The 15,071-nt window shown below is 37.9% G+C and overlaps 1 pseudogene; it reads right to left on the bottom strand.

The window, feature by feature from the left end:
* Window positions 1–3,549: 3,549 nt before the first annotated feature.
* Window positions 3,550–14,683, bottom strand: LOC143269997 (olfactory receptor 2J3-like; annotated as a pseudogene).
* Window positions 14,684–15,071: the final 388 nt, after the last annotated feature.

Below are 15,071 nucleotides of genomic sequence, written 5' to 3'. Positions count from 1 at the left end.
ATGTGGTTTTTACTACTATACATTGTAATACAACTTGAAATCAGGGATAGCTCAAGCTGTTATTTTACTTGTCAGAAGTATAGTTTTAGCTATATTGCTTTTTTGTCTTGTTTTGTTTTTCTGTATGAAATTGAGTATTATCCTTTCAAGGTTTGTAAAGAATTGCATTGGAATTTTGGTGGGCATTCCATTGAATCTGTAGATTGCTTTTGATAGGATAGTCATTTTTATTACATTAATTTTAACAACCCATGAGCATGGGAGATCTTCCTGTCTTCTGTTGTCTTCTTCCATTTCCTTTTCCAAAGACTTTAAGTTTTTACCATACAAATCTTTTACTTGCTTGGCTAGTTACCTCAAGATATTTTATATTTTTGAGGCAATTGTGAAAGGCATTGTTACTCTGATTTCATTCTCAGTCTATTTGGCATTTGTTTATAGGAGGGATACTGATTTATTTTCAGTTAATCATGTATCCAGTCACTTTGCTGAAAGTGTTTATCAGTTGTAGAAGTTCCCTGATATAATTTTGAGTCACTATGTATACTATCATATCATCTGCAAATAACAATACTTTGATTTTTTTCCTTTTCAACTTGTATACCCTTGATCTCCTTCAGTTGTCTTATTTATAATGCCAAAACTTCAGGTGCTATATTGAATATGGAAAGAGTGGACAACATTGTCTTGTTCCTGATTTTAGTGGAATTGCTTTGCATTTTTCTCCATTTAGTTTGATATTGGCTATAGGCTTGCTATAAATTGCCTTAATTATGTTTAGGTATAATGCAAATTAGTATAGACAGCAAATTAGATACAATCCTTTGGATTCACAAAGATAAAATAGATAATGGAGTGTTTTCTCTGAATATGTCAAATGCAAATGGACTAGACATTGTTGATGTAGTTATTGCTTGTATACATTGTGTAAAGTTATTGTATTTATTGTATAAGTTTTTCTTATATTAATTATAATCTTTTATTAATTTAGACAAAAAGGAGGAAATGTGGTGATATATTATGTACCCCAATAAAGTTTGCCTGGGGGTCAGAGGACAGAGCCATCTACTAAATTAGAATAGAGGTCAGGCAGTGGTGGCACACACCTTTAATCTTATCACTTGGAAGGCAGAGATCTGTCTGGATCTCTGTGAGTTCAAGGTCACACTGAGCTACATGAGAGAAACAGAACCAGGTAGTGGTGACATGTGCCTTTAATCCCAGGATGTAATGTGACAGGACACAGAAAGGTATATAAGGCATGAGGAAACAGGAACTTCTCTCTTGAGTCTGAGGAATTTGTAGAGGTAAGCTAGTGGCTGGCTGTTCTGCTTCTCTGATCTTTCAGCTTTCACCCCAATGTCTGGCTCTAGGTTTTTATTTTAATGAATTAATTAATTAATTAATTGGTTTTTTGAGACAGGGTTTCTCTGTGTAGCTGTGGTGCCTTTCCTGGAACTCACTCTGTAGCCCAGGCTGGCCTCAAACTCACAGAGATCTGCTTGCCTCTGTCTCCTGAGTGCTGGGATTAAAGGTGTGCTCCACCGTTGACTGGCCTGGGATTTTTATTATAAGACTTTTAAGATTCATGTTACAAAACACCATTTTATTATTTATGAATTTATATATTTTTTTAAAAAATATTTTATTAATTTTTTAAGATTTCAAACATGGTATTTTGAACATTTTATCCATCTCCAATTCTATACCCATCCAGCTTTGTGTCCTCATTTTTATAAACTAATTGAATTCCATTAATGTCACCTTTATATTCTTAGGTATGTGGCTATCTATTGGAATGTGTTAGTCCTATTGGGGACCATACCCTTAATTAAATCTTTGTTTCTGGAAGCTGTTAACTCCTCAGCTAGGGGTGGGACTTCATGCCCATCTCTCTTCTCTATGTTGTGATTTTTGTCTGTCTTGAGCTTGAGCAAATCTGTAAATGCTGTCACAATAGCTGTGAGTTGATATGTACAGCTTCCTTGTTGTGTCTGGTAAACACTATTTTCTTGCAGTTATTCATGACCTCTGATTATTATGGTCTTTCTTCCTCCCTCTTCCACGATAATCCTTGAGCCTTGAGAGGAGGAGGACATGATATAGATGTCCAATGTAGGACTGAGTATTTCACAGACTCTTGTTCTATGCACCTTGAATAGTTGTAGGTCTTTCTGTTAATTGCCATCCATAGCAGGAGGAAGATTCTCTGATGAGGTTGAGAAATGAACTGATCTATGAGTATGAAATGAAGTCATTAAGAGTCAGTTTAATGTTGTCACATTAGCAGAATAATAGTAGTAGCCAATGTCTATCTATTATGGGAAGTAACATTATATTTTATTTTCATGTTTCTATCAAGATAGTGTATTTTGACCAATTGTTCAAAATTTTCTGAGCAAAATATTGTGAACAGTGCACATGAACACATAATGAATCTTTAATGTGTAGTAAAATTTTGATAATTATTTAATAATTTATTTTATATAAAACTAAAGTCTAAACATCCCAATCATATTAATACTTTAATAAATGTTTTTCATACTTTCTAAGATGTACCAACTTTTACTTATTGATCTTAAGCTCTCAACAGATTCATATATAATAATACTTAATTATTTTACAACTCAATTTGAGGAACTATTTCACAGCAAGGAAAATTTACTTCTCATGTGAAATAATTATTAAATCGATTTTCTGTTGCACTTTCTTCAACACTCAGGACATTTTGCCTAAAACTAGCATTTCCTTTCATATAAATCACAGTATGTAACACAGCACCCCTGTTGTTATAATATTGTTTATTATGCATTTTCTTTTTGTGTGCATTTATTTCTGTGTTTAGCAATAGCTCTTCTACTTATTTATCTGTTAAATAATTTTTTTCTTTAACATGAAAAGAAATGGCAGCCTGTAATAAAGTCTGGGAATCACATTCAAGAATATTCTTTTGGAACAAAAAAATGACTCAAATTCCACAATATTGTTTTATGTTTCAAATATTGTAAATGTTTAAAATGTGCTATTACACTCTATATAGTACTAATTATTATTAAAATTCTTTCATATGCAATCTTTGGCTCCTTACTTGCTGTGCTATAGGCAAAGAATTAAAGAACACACTCCAAGCTGTTAAACATGGCTGCAGAAAGAGATTCACAGACACAATAGAAAGGACAAAGTGAACAGAGTCATCATGTCTGCAAGCCACAGAATAAACTGTAAGGGACATTTTGATGTTGGTTCATTTTCTGATGTAGGAAATCTTGTTTAAATGAAACAAAGTTAAACTCTAAAGTCTTGAAACACTGTAGCTCATTCTAACACACACAATTCTTCAGTGCTAATATACTTTTCTTGAATTTCCTTTTAGTCATTAGTTCACTGATATAGCAGACAATAAGAGGGTGACTGACAAACAGTAAATGCATTGCACATAGAGGCAGTTGAGAATAATATGGACAGTATAATTATTCATTTTATAAGAAATAAATTCTTTTTATAAGAAATAGATTCATCATCACACTACTAATGTAACCAATACTAAGATTACATCCAACCCATAAGCTTCATTATTGCCCCATTGCATCTTTGTTTCACAGAGTATAGATGAGAGGGTTCAGGCTAGGTGTGACAACAGTGTAGGTCAATGAACTTAGTTTGATCTTGAGAATTTTCTGTTTGAGGCTGAATATAAATGCACATGGCTGGAATGAAAAAGAGGCATACAACCATAAGATGGGCTCCACATGTCCCAAATGCTTTCTGAAATCCTGTGTTTGCGTGTATCCTTAGGGACAGATTGAGTAATAGCACAATAGAAAGTGAAAATAAAATGAGAGAGATGAGAACAAAAACAGATCTTGCAACCAGCAGAATCATCTCATTAGCTCAAGTACCAACACAGGATAATTGGAGTAGTGCTGGAACTTCACAGATGAAGTGATCTATGTGGTGATGTCCACACAGAGGTACCCAGAAAGTAAAGAGAAAATAAAGTGCTGAATCCACAAAGCCACATACCTAGGAGGCTACTGCTAGTATATGAAAGAAATTGGGATTTATGAGGACAGAGTAATGCAAGGGTTTGCACACAGCTGCAGAGAAGTCATAGGACATCATTACTGAGAAGACATACTCCATGGTACTAAATAAAAGAGAAAAGTAGATTTAAAGTGTGCAGCCATCATAAGAAGTGGTCTTTTTTGAGCCCCCAGAGATTCACCAGCAACTGGAGGATGCAGCTGTTAGACATCCATGGCTAAGAGATTTGACAGATAGAAGTTAAATAAATGTGTACAGGTGGGAGTCCAAGCATGACAGGATGATGATGATGATGATGAAGGTTCCTGTCAGTGTTGCCAAGTAAAATATCAAGATCACCATAAAGAGAACTACTTCCGAGTGAGGCCATTTTGAAAAATCCAGAAGAATGAAGTACCTTTCAGAACTTGCATTGAACTTTCTAAACTTTTTTCAATTTATCTTCAATTCTAGGAAAATTTGAGCACAAAAAATAGTTATGATAATTAGCTGAAAATCAAAGTATCAATAATCTCATTAACAGAAATAAAAAATCAATGTGTGGTAAAGGCTAAAGGATCTAAAAGGGTTATAGGATCTCATATAATAGAAACCTAACTACTAAGAATTAAATGAATGATTCTTAGACTGATGTGAGCAATTTCAAAAGTAGTTGTTATATTTATTAAGTAGTGTTTTAGTTACATAGTATGGACTATCCTTCACAGATTACTTATTAATTACAAATTAAAATTTCATAAATTTTATATTTTATGAAATTTTAGTACATGACTTGAAAAAAACATGAAAAAGTTAACTCACCAATGTTGACAAATAAATACTATATGGCTTTGAGTGTGGTAATTTGAAGAGGATATCATGCCACTCTAGTGTCATCCTTCCCAGAAGATATAGTAGGCTTCTAATCATGAATTAATAATATGAGAAAAATCCAAATGAAGACAGTCATGGAAGGTTAATGGTGATGAAGATAATGATGATAGAAACAAGATAGATGGTATATAGGTGATAGTGATAGGAGACAAATGTTATATAGATAATGAATAGATAATTGACAGATGATAAGCATATAACAGACAGATGAAAGATAAAGACATGGAGATAGATGGTAATAGACATATTTTGAGATGGTGAAGGGATAGGTACAAGAATACATGATAGGCAGATAATGGAGCAAAGCTTTCAGTAAATATATCTAAGTAAGGCTCAGTATAGATAAAGGGTAAATGGTTGTTTTATGTATCTTAACTATTCTGTAATTTTGATATGTTCTCTAATAAAGTTTTATCAAAAGAGAGTTCAAATTATTTTATATCCCATCTGTATTTTCACATTTTTACTAAAAGATAACAATTTCTTGAACTGTGTAAGAAAGTTTTGCAATTCTATGGGTTTGGTCTCAGGTTTCAGTACCAAAATGTAAGTAACTGTGTTGCAACTCTGGGGGAAAAGTATCCTGACTATTTGAGGAGTCAGGTGACACCTTGAGCTGCTAGGACAGTTCTGACAGCTGGAACTGCCATGAGACAGCCCAACTCTGGAGGGTGAAGTATCCCAGATACCTAGAGCTGCTAGGACAGCTCTAACAGCTGGAACTGCAATGAGACAGCTCATCCCTGGAAGGGAAGGTATTCTGTCTGCTCAGAAGAGTCAGGACTGTTGCTGCTAGGACAGCTCAGCAGGGAAGGGTATCCTGACTGTTCAGGAGTCAGGCTATACCTGGTGTGGTGGAGGATGGTCTCCCAGCAGGATATAGCAATCCTCACTTAAGGGGGCTTCCTAGCAGAGCTCAGCTTCTCTGGCCTAAGATGTTGCTTCTTTTGCTTCACTCTATTCAAGTGAAAACCCCTGCAGAAATGTAGCAATCTTCTCCACTTGTTACTTTTTCAGCTTCCCCTTGCTCTGAGGGACATCTCAACAAGGTTCTTCTGTTCAGCTCCCCTTGAATGAAGATTTTCATGCCCCAAATTTTTTTGAGAAAGAGATTTACTCATTAAGGAGTCCAGAAGAGTGGCTGCCTCTACCAGGGAGGAGAGAACAGCCCCCAACTGAATGGGCAGGGTGGTTTATATGTGATGTTTTGGGGGTGGAGTCAACCAGGAATTGGTTAGTTTTTTTTTTTTTTCTGGCCAGGGATTGGTTAGTTTTGTGGGTTAGGGGCAGAGATGACCCTGGTTTCAGAGCCAAACTATGTTTCTTTCACTGGCCTTTCTTAGCTTTTTGACTCTAATTCTAAAGCCTGGGCATATTTCTTTTACTGGCTCTGATTTTAGGGACCAAGAGTATTTCTTTGGTACTGGTTTCAGAGTCAGGGCATGTTTCTTAGGTTCTGGGTTTAGGGATAACTTGTTTATTCCTCTGGCTCAGGTCCCACATCCAGGCTGTGTTTCTTTTCCTGGTTCTGGGCTCCAGGGTCAGGGTTGGTTTCCTTAGCCAGCCCCCTTTCCCTACAAACTGTAGCTCTTATAAAGGATGTCAAGAATGGATACTTGATTGCAGTCCAGTAGAAAAATTAAGAACATTCAATTCGTCCCTGTAATAAAAGGTAGTCCAGTCTCATAACTCCAAAGAGTATCCTCAATGCAAACAATCATTTTCTTTTACTCAGTAACCACTTAGGACAATCACTTAGAACACTTTAAAATGACTTATATTAAAAATCACAAGTATACCACAAATAACAGTATTCATATAAAAATCAAGAAGATTCCTTTAGTTAGGACTCTATCATTTGATGGTTGTTTCCAAGAGGTTCTTGTTAATTTCCTTAGAGTAGAACATAGTTCAGCATGAGAATCTGGAATTACTTCCTCTCAGGTGGGGGTAATGTTTCTTCTTCTCTTTGACTTTAAATACCAACTAGAACCAAGTGGCAGCTGTGAGATGTCTGTGCATGGGTCATCTTCTGCATTCTTCTAAAGGTAGCTTTCAAAAGACATATGTGATATGGAACAAAAAGACACAAAATATAAAATGTAGAGGCATGTGGTTTTATTTTCCTCTTGCTGAAAATATAGATAACAAAGACCTTATTAAAAATTTCTTTACATGGGCTTGGGTTAAAGTCCCCTCTCATTATCACAGAGGGAAAAGGGTGGCTATTCCTATCCCCAGAATTAGCTGGTATTTTCTCATCTGGGACCCACTTACTTCATACTTTCATGTAGTACTCAAGCAGAGCTTCATCCTCATTCACGCCCATTCTGAATCCATCCACATTACCATATGCTGCTTTATCTCTTCCAACTTCACTTGTGTGGATAACCTGATGGCTACTGTTGAACTCTTTGAAGTTACTAGCACAAACAGATGCTTGTACCTGGTACTGACCTACTACATCATGGTAGGAGAACAGAGTCTGAGTCCCTGTGATTATCACTGTTACACAAGCAGAAAGACCTAAAGTTAACAAAGTATTTGTTTACAGATAGAAGGGTAATTATTTACTGCTTAATTATTATTTTCAAAATTCAAAATAGTCTGAATAGTGAAAAATAAGTAAATGCAAGAAAGGCAGTAGGTGACCTGTACTCTATTGGTATTTCTCTGTAGATAGTCTAATGTATAGTATATCATGTGAGGGACCCTTAAAATAACCAATTGTCATTGTAGAAGTAAGAATCTGACCTGATTTTTTAAAATGGATCATTGGGAGTCTAAATCCCAAAAAGCCAACTAATGCCTGTAGGGACTTGTGCTAGTTAGATCACTTCCCAGGAATGGCCTGTCCTTGACACCATACCACTATAGAACTAAGATGACAATGAAACTCAGGCCAAACCTCTACTGAGAAAATACACTTTGAGTTGTGTTTACAGGAAAGATGAAGGATTGTCATGAGTTTGATGAAATCTTCTGTGAATCCTCAAATTGTTAAGAGCTAAATTTATCAAAAATAAAATGAATATCTCTAATTAACATAAATTTCAGATCCAAGGGGAATTCAAAATAACTAACATTGAAATTGAATGTTAAATCCTAAAGCTTAATTCTAATTTTCATACAAAACTTAAAACAACATAAAATAAATAGTTTATAAAAGCATAACTTCATAAGTATTTTTTGCTTAATATATTCAAAATTCAGAATAACTATGAGTAGTTAAAAAGTAAATACATGTGAGAAAAATGAGAATTGACCTTTGCCTTCCTAGTATCTTTCCATGTATAGGTATAGTCTAACCTAAGCAAATATTAGAAGGAAATTTCATGTTATCACAAAAAATTAAATTGTAATTCAAATTTACCCATAAAAACATCATCTCTCGTTGTCTTAGTTCTTAAACCCATTGGATACTGTTACAGTCTATAAAAAAAATCTTTAACCCAGACTCAGAATGACAAACATGGTATGTACTCACTCATAAGTGGATACTAGATGTAAAGCAAAGGCTAGCCAGACTGCAACCCACAGCTTCAGGGAGGCTGGTTTGTAAAGAGGACCATAGGAAAGACACAGGGATTGCCCACTGATGGAGAAATGGATGAGATCTACATGAGCAAACTGGAGGTTTGGGGGGATAATGAAGGGCAAGGGTCAGAGGAAAGAGAGCTTAGGGGAGCAGGAGGTCCTAGCTGGATCAGGAACAGAATGGGAGAACAAGGAAAGAGATACCATGATAAATGAAGACACCATGGGAATAGGAAGAATCAGAGTGCTAAAGAGGTCCCTAGGACTTTTAACCGCTGAGCCCAATGATGGAGAAATGGCTGAGATCTACATGAACAACCTGGACATGAGTGGGAGCAATGAAGGGTGAGGGTCAAGGGAAAGAGACCCTGTGGGAGCAGGAGATCCCACCTGGATCAAGAACAGAGAGGGAGAACAAGGAATAGGAGATCATGGTACATGAAGACCACATGAGAAAAGGAAGAAACAAAGTGCTAGAGAGGCCCACAGAAATCCACAAAGATACCCCCACAATAGACGGCTGGCAATGGTCAAGAGACAGCCAGAACTGACCTACTCTGGTGATGGGATGGCCAAACACCCTAATAGTCATTGCCAGAAACCCCATCCAAGGACTGAGGAATCTAGATGCAGATATCCACGGCTAGGCCCCTGGTGGAGCTCTGGGAGTCTAATTAGCAAGAAAGAGGAGGGTTTATATGAGCGAGAATTGTTGAAACCAAGGTTGGATAAAGCACAGGGACAAATATCCAAACGAATGGAAACACATGAACTATGAACCAAAGGCTGAAGGGCCCCCAACTGGATCAGGCCCTCTGAATAGGTGAGACAGTTGATTGGCTTGATCTGTTTGGGAGGCATCTAGGCAGTGGTACCAGGTCCTGGGCTCATTGCATGAGTTAGCTGTTTGAAATCTGGGACTTATGCAGGGACGCTTGGCTCAGTCTGGGAGGAGGGGACTGGACCTACCTGGACTGAGTCTACCAGGTTGATCTCAGTCCTCAGGGGAGGCTTTGCACTGGAGGAGGTGGGAATGGGGTATGGGCTGGGGGGAAGGGAAGGGGGGCAGGAAGGGGGAGAACAAGGGAATCTGTGGCTGTTATGTAGAACTGAATGGTATTGTAAAATTAAAAAAAAAAAGAGGTCCCTAGGAATTCTCAAAGATGACTCCAGTATAGACTACTGGCAATGGTTGAGAGGGTGCCTGCGCTGACCTACTCTGGTGATCAGAGGGCCGAACACCCTAACTTTCATGATAGAACCCTCATCCAGTGACTGATGGAACCAGATGCAGAGATCCATGGCCAAACCCCAGGCAGAGCTCCAGGAGCCCAATGGATGAGAGAGAGGAGGGATCATATGAGCAAGAGATATGGAGACCATGATTGGAAAAAGTACAGAGACAACTAGCCAAACTAGTGGAAACACATGAACTGTGATCCAATAGCTGAGGAACCCACATTGAACTGGACTAGGCCCCTCTGGATAAGTGAGACAGTTAAGTTGTTTAGGGGGCCCCAGGCAGTGAGACTGGGACCTGTCCTTAGTGCATGTGCTGGCTTTTTGGAACCTAGTGCCTATGCTGAGACACTTTGCTCAGCCTTGGTGCAGGAAGGAGAGGATTGGACCTCCCTCAACTGAGTGTACCAGGCTCTGCTGACTCCCCAGGGGAGACTTTGCCTTGGAGGAGGTGGGAATGGGAGGTGGATTGGGAAGGGTAAAGCTAGGGGTGGGAGGACAGGGGAATCCATGGTTGATATGTAAAACGGATAGAAAATCTCTTAGTAAAAAGAAAAGAAAAAAAAGAAATATATATGCATCTACATAAACACTTTTATGAAGTGTATGTAATTTAGGTAAGTAAATAAGAATATCTTTTCTTATAGATTTATCAGACCTCCTTGTAGATGAATTTATAAATGGTCTTATTAAATAAAAAACACAGAGCCATATATAGAGTTGAAAGCCTTAGAGAGATCAGGGAAATGGGGAAAGCCACCAGCCAACCCTACCTCACCAACTCTACAGCTTCCAAATGTGAGTTACTTTCTGTCTACCTACGTCTGTATGCCTTGCTGTTCTGCCATCTGATTTGCTCTTTCTGTTCAGCTCTATCATTTCCTCTTCCTACACAGCTCTGTTACTTCCTGTCTGTCTGTACAGACCTCCAGACCTCCATGGTTAACTAGTTTTGGAATTTAAGGCATGTGCCACTACCCTTGGCTCTGTTCCCAGTGTGGCCTAGAGCACACAGAGATCCTGCCTGCCAAGTGATAGGATTAAAGGCGGGTGCTAAGATTGCATGACTTCTGTGTTGTGGCTGGCTTTTTCTTCTGATCTCCAGGCAAGTTTTATTTATTAAAGCACAAATAAAATATCATCATGACTTTGTGTACTTTATCCTCCTCCTTCCCTTTCCTTCTCTAGTATAGTCATATTTTATAGACCACATTGCGTTTGGCTCAGACTATGCATCACACTTTGTAGGAAATTCTATTTATTTGTAATCTTACAAAATATGATTGAATGTCTATTGCAAACCAGACATTCAATCCCTTTCAGTTTCTCTTCATTACAGATAACATTAGTAGGGACGTTTTTAAAATTTATTTTTAGTTTTTATTTGTGTGTATGTATGTATGTTTATGTAGGTTTGTGAGTGTATATGAGTGCAGTGCCCATGGTGCTGAGAAGAGGGCACTGGGTTGCTTAGTGGAGTTACAGGCAGATGTGATGTGCTCTGTGTCGATGCTGAATTCAAGTGCTTTTCACCACTGAGTAACCTCTTCAGATCCACCTAAGATGACTTTATATTAAATATGAAAACATATAAGATCAAAAGTTGCTACAACCTGGAAAAGCACAAAACCAGAGAAACTATGTCACTGCTTCTAAATATTTTGATGAAGCTATGATAATTAAATAGACCATGGGTACAGATTGGAGATTAAATATTTAGACCAAAATCATATCAACCAGAAAGATGATATGTAAATTGTATTACATTAAACAGAGAATTTCCTTATTTGAAATATTTGCTCAGTTTTAAAATTTACTTATTGTTAATTTTTTTGTAATATTCTAAAAGTCCCTGATAATTTTCATCTAGTATTTAAAAATCACTTATTCCACTAATATTTGAAAATTTCAACTTCTTGTATATGAGAGTTATCAGGGGACACACTGGAAATTTAATGATAAAATACTATTTATAAAAATGTGAGAAATATCTAAACTGGTATTTTTAATTTTTCCCTTTTAGTAAACACATGTTATTTTGTCATACTGTTTTAATTAGGGTTTTTCTTGCTGTAAAGAGACACCATGACCATGGCAATCCCTACAAATGAAAAACATTTAATTTGGGTGACATTTTCAGAGGTTTAGTCTATTATCGTCATGGTGTGACATGGTGGCCTGTATATACACATGGTGCTGGATCCGAGAGTCCTACATCTTGATATGCAGGCAACAGGTGGTCTGTTTCACTGGGCATGGCTTGAGCATAGATGAGAACTCAAAGCCAGATTCCACAGTGACACACTTCCTCGAACAAGACCACACTTTCTCCAACAAGGTCACACCTCCTAATAGTGCTTCTTCCTTTGGGGCTATTTTCTTTCAAACCACCGCACACATATACAATATAATCTAAATACAGTTTTCCCTCCTTCCCAGTTCCTCCCTATTTCCTCTTCCATCCAGATCCACTCCTTTTCTGTGTCTCATTAGAAAAGAACAGGCTTTTAAGAGATAACAACTAAACATAAAATAAATATAAGATAAACAAAAATCATCATATCAAAGTTGGACAAGCCAAGCCTACAGAAAACAAGAGTTGCAAGAGGAGGTTCAAGATTCAGAGGCTGACTGGTCCACACATTCAGGATTCTTATCAAAGTACTAAACTGAAAGCATATACATAGAGGACCTGGTGCAGACTTGTATAGGTCCTATTATTGTTGCTTCAGTCTCTATTAGTTCATATGAGCTTTGCTTAGTTGTTTCAGGGGGCCTTGTTTTCCTGGTGTCCTCCATCCTTCTGTTTCTCTGTCTCCTTCTCTTCCATGTGGTTCCCTGAGCTCTAAGGGAAGACATCCCATTTAGAAATGTGTGTTCTAAGCTCTCTCTCTCTCTCTCTCTCTCTCTCTCTCTCTCTCTCTCTCTCTCTCTCTCTCTCCACATTATCTGAGTTTTATCCCTGGGTGGTGGGATTGAAAGCATGCACCACCACCTTATTCATTGTAACTCTAGAATTTAGAAAACAACCAACTTATAGAGATCTGTCTTCTGTTTAAATTAAAGGCATGGGCTACTACTACCCTGCTCAACTATTTTATCTCAGCTCCAAATCACTCCAACTCTTAGAGATTTAGAAAACAAATCTGAAGTGTAGTAACCCATTGAATTTGCTTAAAACATTTTAAATTTCTTTATGTTTTTAATACCAAACAAGAAAAATATCCTTTTTATTTAAGAAGAAAACTCAAAAGCTGATGTCTAAGATGGCCTGGGCCACATGGCAATTCTAACATGGAATTAAGATACATGGTTAAGAAAACCTATTTTGTTTTAAATTTCATGCCAGTAAGGCAAGTGTGCATTGGTAAATTATCATTCGAGAATACTATTATTTTTCATTTATATTTTTTCATACTTGGTCAAATAAGACATGTGTTAGTCTTTATAAGTTCAAGAGGTTTCTCCTATATGAATTTAACCTTTATGAATCTCGACGGTATCTTTATGAATTTCTTCTCCCATGGAAACAAAAGCAAAACCTCTTTCCCAATGTAACACATATCCTGGTTTCCATTCTGAGCTCAACACATTTTAAAAATATACAGGCTGATTTAATTCAGTGTTTTTTCCTACTATCCAAATATCTCCATAGCTGTTGCTTGTGGTGATATTGTGTTCCCCAAAATATTGTGCACTCTAATAAACTTATCTGGAGTCAGAGAACAGAACAACCACTAGATACAGAGGCTAGAAAATGGTGGCACTCACACCTTTAATCCTATCACTTGGGAAGCAGAGATCCATCTGGATCTCTGTGAATTTAAAGCCACACTGGAAACAGCCAGGCATGGTGACTCATGTCTTTAATCCCAGGAAGTAATGGCAGGAGGCAGAAAGGTATTTAAGGCATGAGGACAAGCAACTGTAGCCTGGTTAAGCTTTTAGGCTTTTAGGAGCAGTTAAGCTGAGATTCAATTTGGATGAGGACTCAGAGGCTTCCAGTCTCAGGAAACAGAATCAGCTGAGGAATTGGCAAGGTGAGGTAGCTGTGGCTTGTTCTGTTTCTCTGATCTTCCAGCTTTAACCCAATAACTGGCTCTGGGTTTGATCTTATTAATAAGACCATTTAGGATTTGTGCTACAGTTGCTCCTCTCTCAGCATTTTTAAAAATTAAAGTTAATAAAGCACTGTGTAATCTATCTCTGGGGGTCTCTATTACCCCTTTATGTTTATTAAGTATATCTTTTCAAGCATGATTAGATCTTTCTATAATTGCTTGTCCTATAGGATTGTGTGGTATACCTGTAATATGCTTTATATTGTAATGTGCCAAAAACTGTTTCATTTTACTAGAGATGGTTGCTGGAAGATTGTCATTCTTAATTTGTACAGGTATCTCCATAACAATAACTTCTAATAAATGTGTAATTACAAAAATAGCCTTTTCAGAACATAAAGCAGTTGCCCATTGAAATACTGAATATTGTGGGAATTCTGCCTTTTGTTCCAATGACTAATTGGATGGAGCATTTTAGTATTGTGGAGATGGCATTTTCAGAGGACACATGACACCGGAAAAACTGGGGCAGGAGTCCTATGCTCTCTTGGGTGGTGGAAGCAGGACCAAGCTGCAGAGAGGCGTGGCTTGCAGTATGGTTCCCATTGCCCTTGGGCAGAATGGCAGGACAAAGACAGCTGGATCAGTAGCAGCAGCTACCTTGTTCTGTATCTTGAGTGTAACTTATAGATCCCATTCATTAATAAATATTACCTGGCTCATTGCCTCAGTTTCACGCAATATCTGGCACCCAACATTTGGGGCTAACCCAAGGTTACCTGAAACAGGCTAGCAGCCACCCCTCGTGGCCTGCCACCTGGTTTGGGTCCAGGCACTTGTACGCACCTAGCTGCATGCCCAAACTCCATCTTTTGAAATCTCAGCTCCGCCAGACATACATAGTCCATAGCCTCCGCACCTACATTCATCCCCGAGCTCTGCCAGCATTCCAGTCAGGACCGCCGCGGGCAGCAGGCAGTCCCTGGTCCCTCAGCCTCCACTGCACGTGCTAGCGTGTGCACGTGTGCCCGCACCTGAGCCTTGCTCAGACCACAGACACTGCTCTCTCTCTAACCAGTTTTGTTTGTTGTGAACAAATGCTGAAGCAGAATCTGCTGTGGCTCCAGTGTGAGTTGCCTGAGCTGCCGTGGTACATCCCCTCCATCTGCTGGTCAAATATCAAATTACATCTACAATAATTCGAAGGTTTGTCCTGCCTGTGGTAAGTCAATTGATAGTTCTTAAAATGTAAGTGAATGGATGGATGGATGGATGGATGGATATATATATAGAGAGATAAAGAGATAGAGAGATAGA

The sequence above is a fragment of the Peromyscus maniculatus genome, chromosome 21 (genome assembly GCF_049852395.1).
Source record: "Peromyscus maniculatus bairdii isolate BWxNUB_F1_BW_parent chromosome 21, HU_Pman_BW_mat_3.1, whole genome shotgun sequence".
Lineage (NCBI taxonomy): Eukaryota > Metazoa > Chordata > Mammalia > Rodentia > Cricetidae > Peromyscus > Peromyscus maniculatus.
The sequence above is the reverse complement of the archived record's forward strand: the minus strand, read 5'-3'. Positions and strand labels throughout refer to the sequence as shown.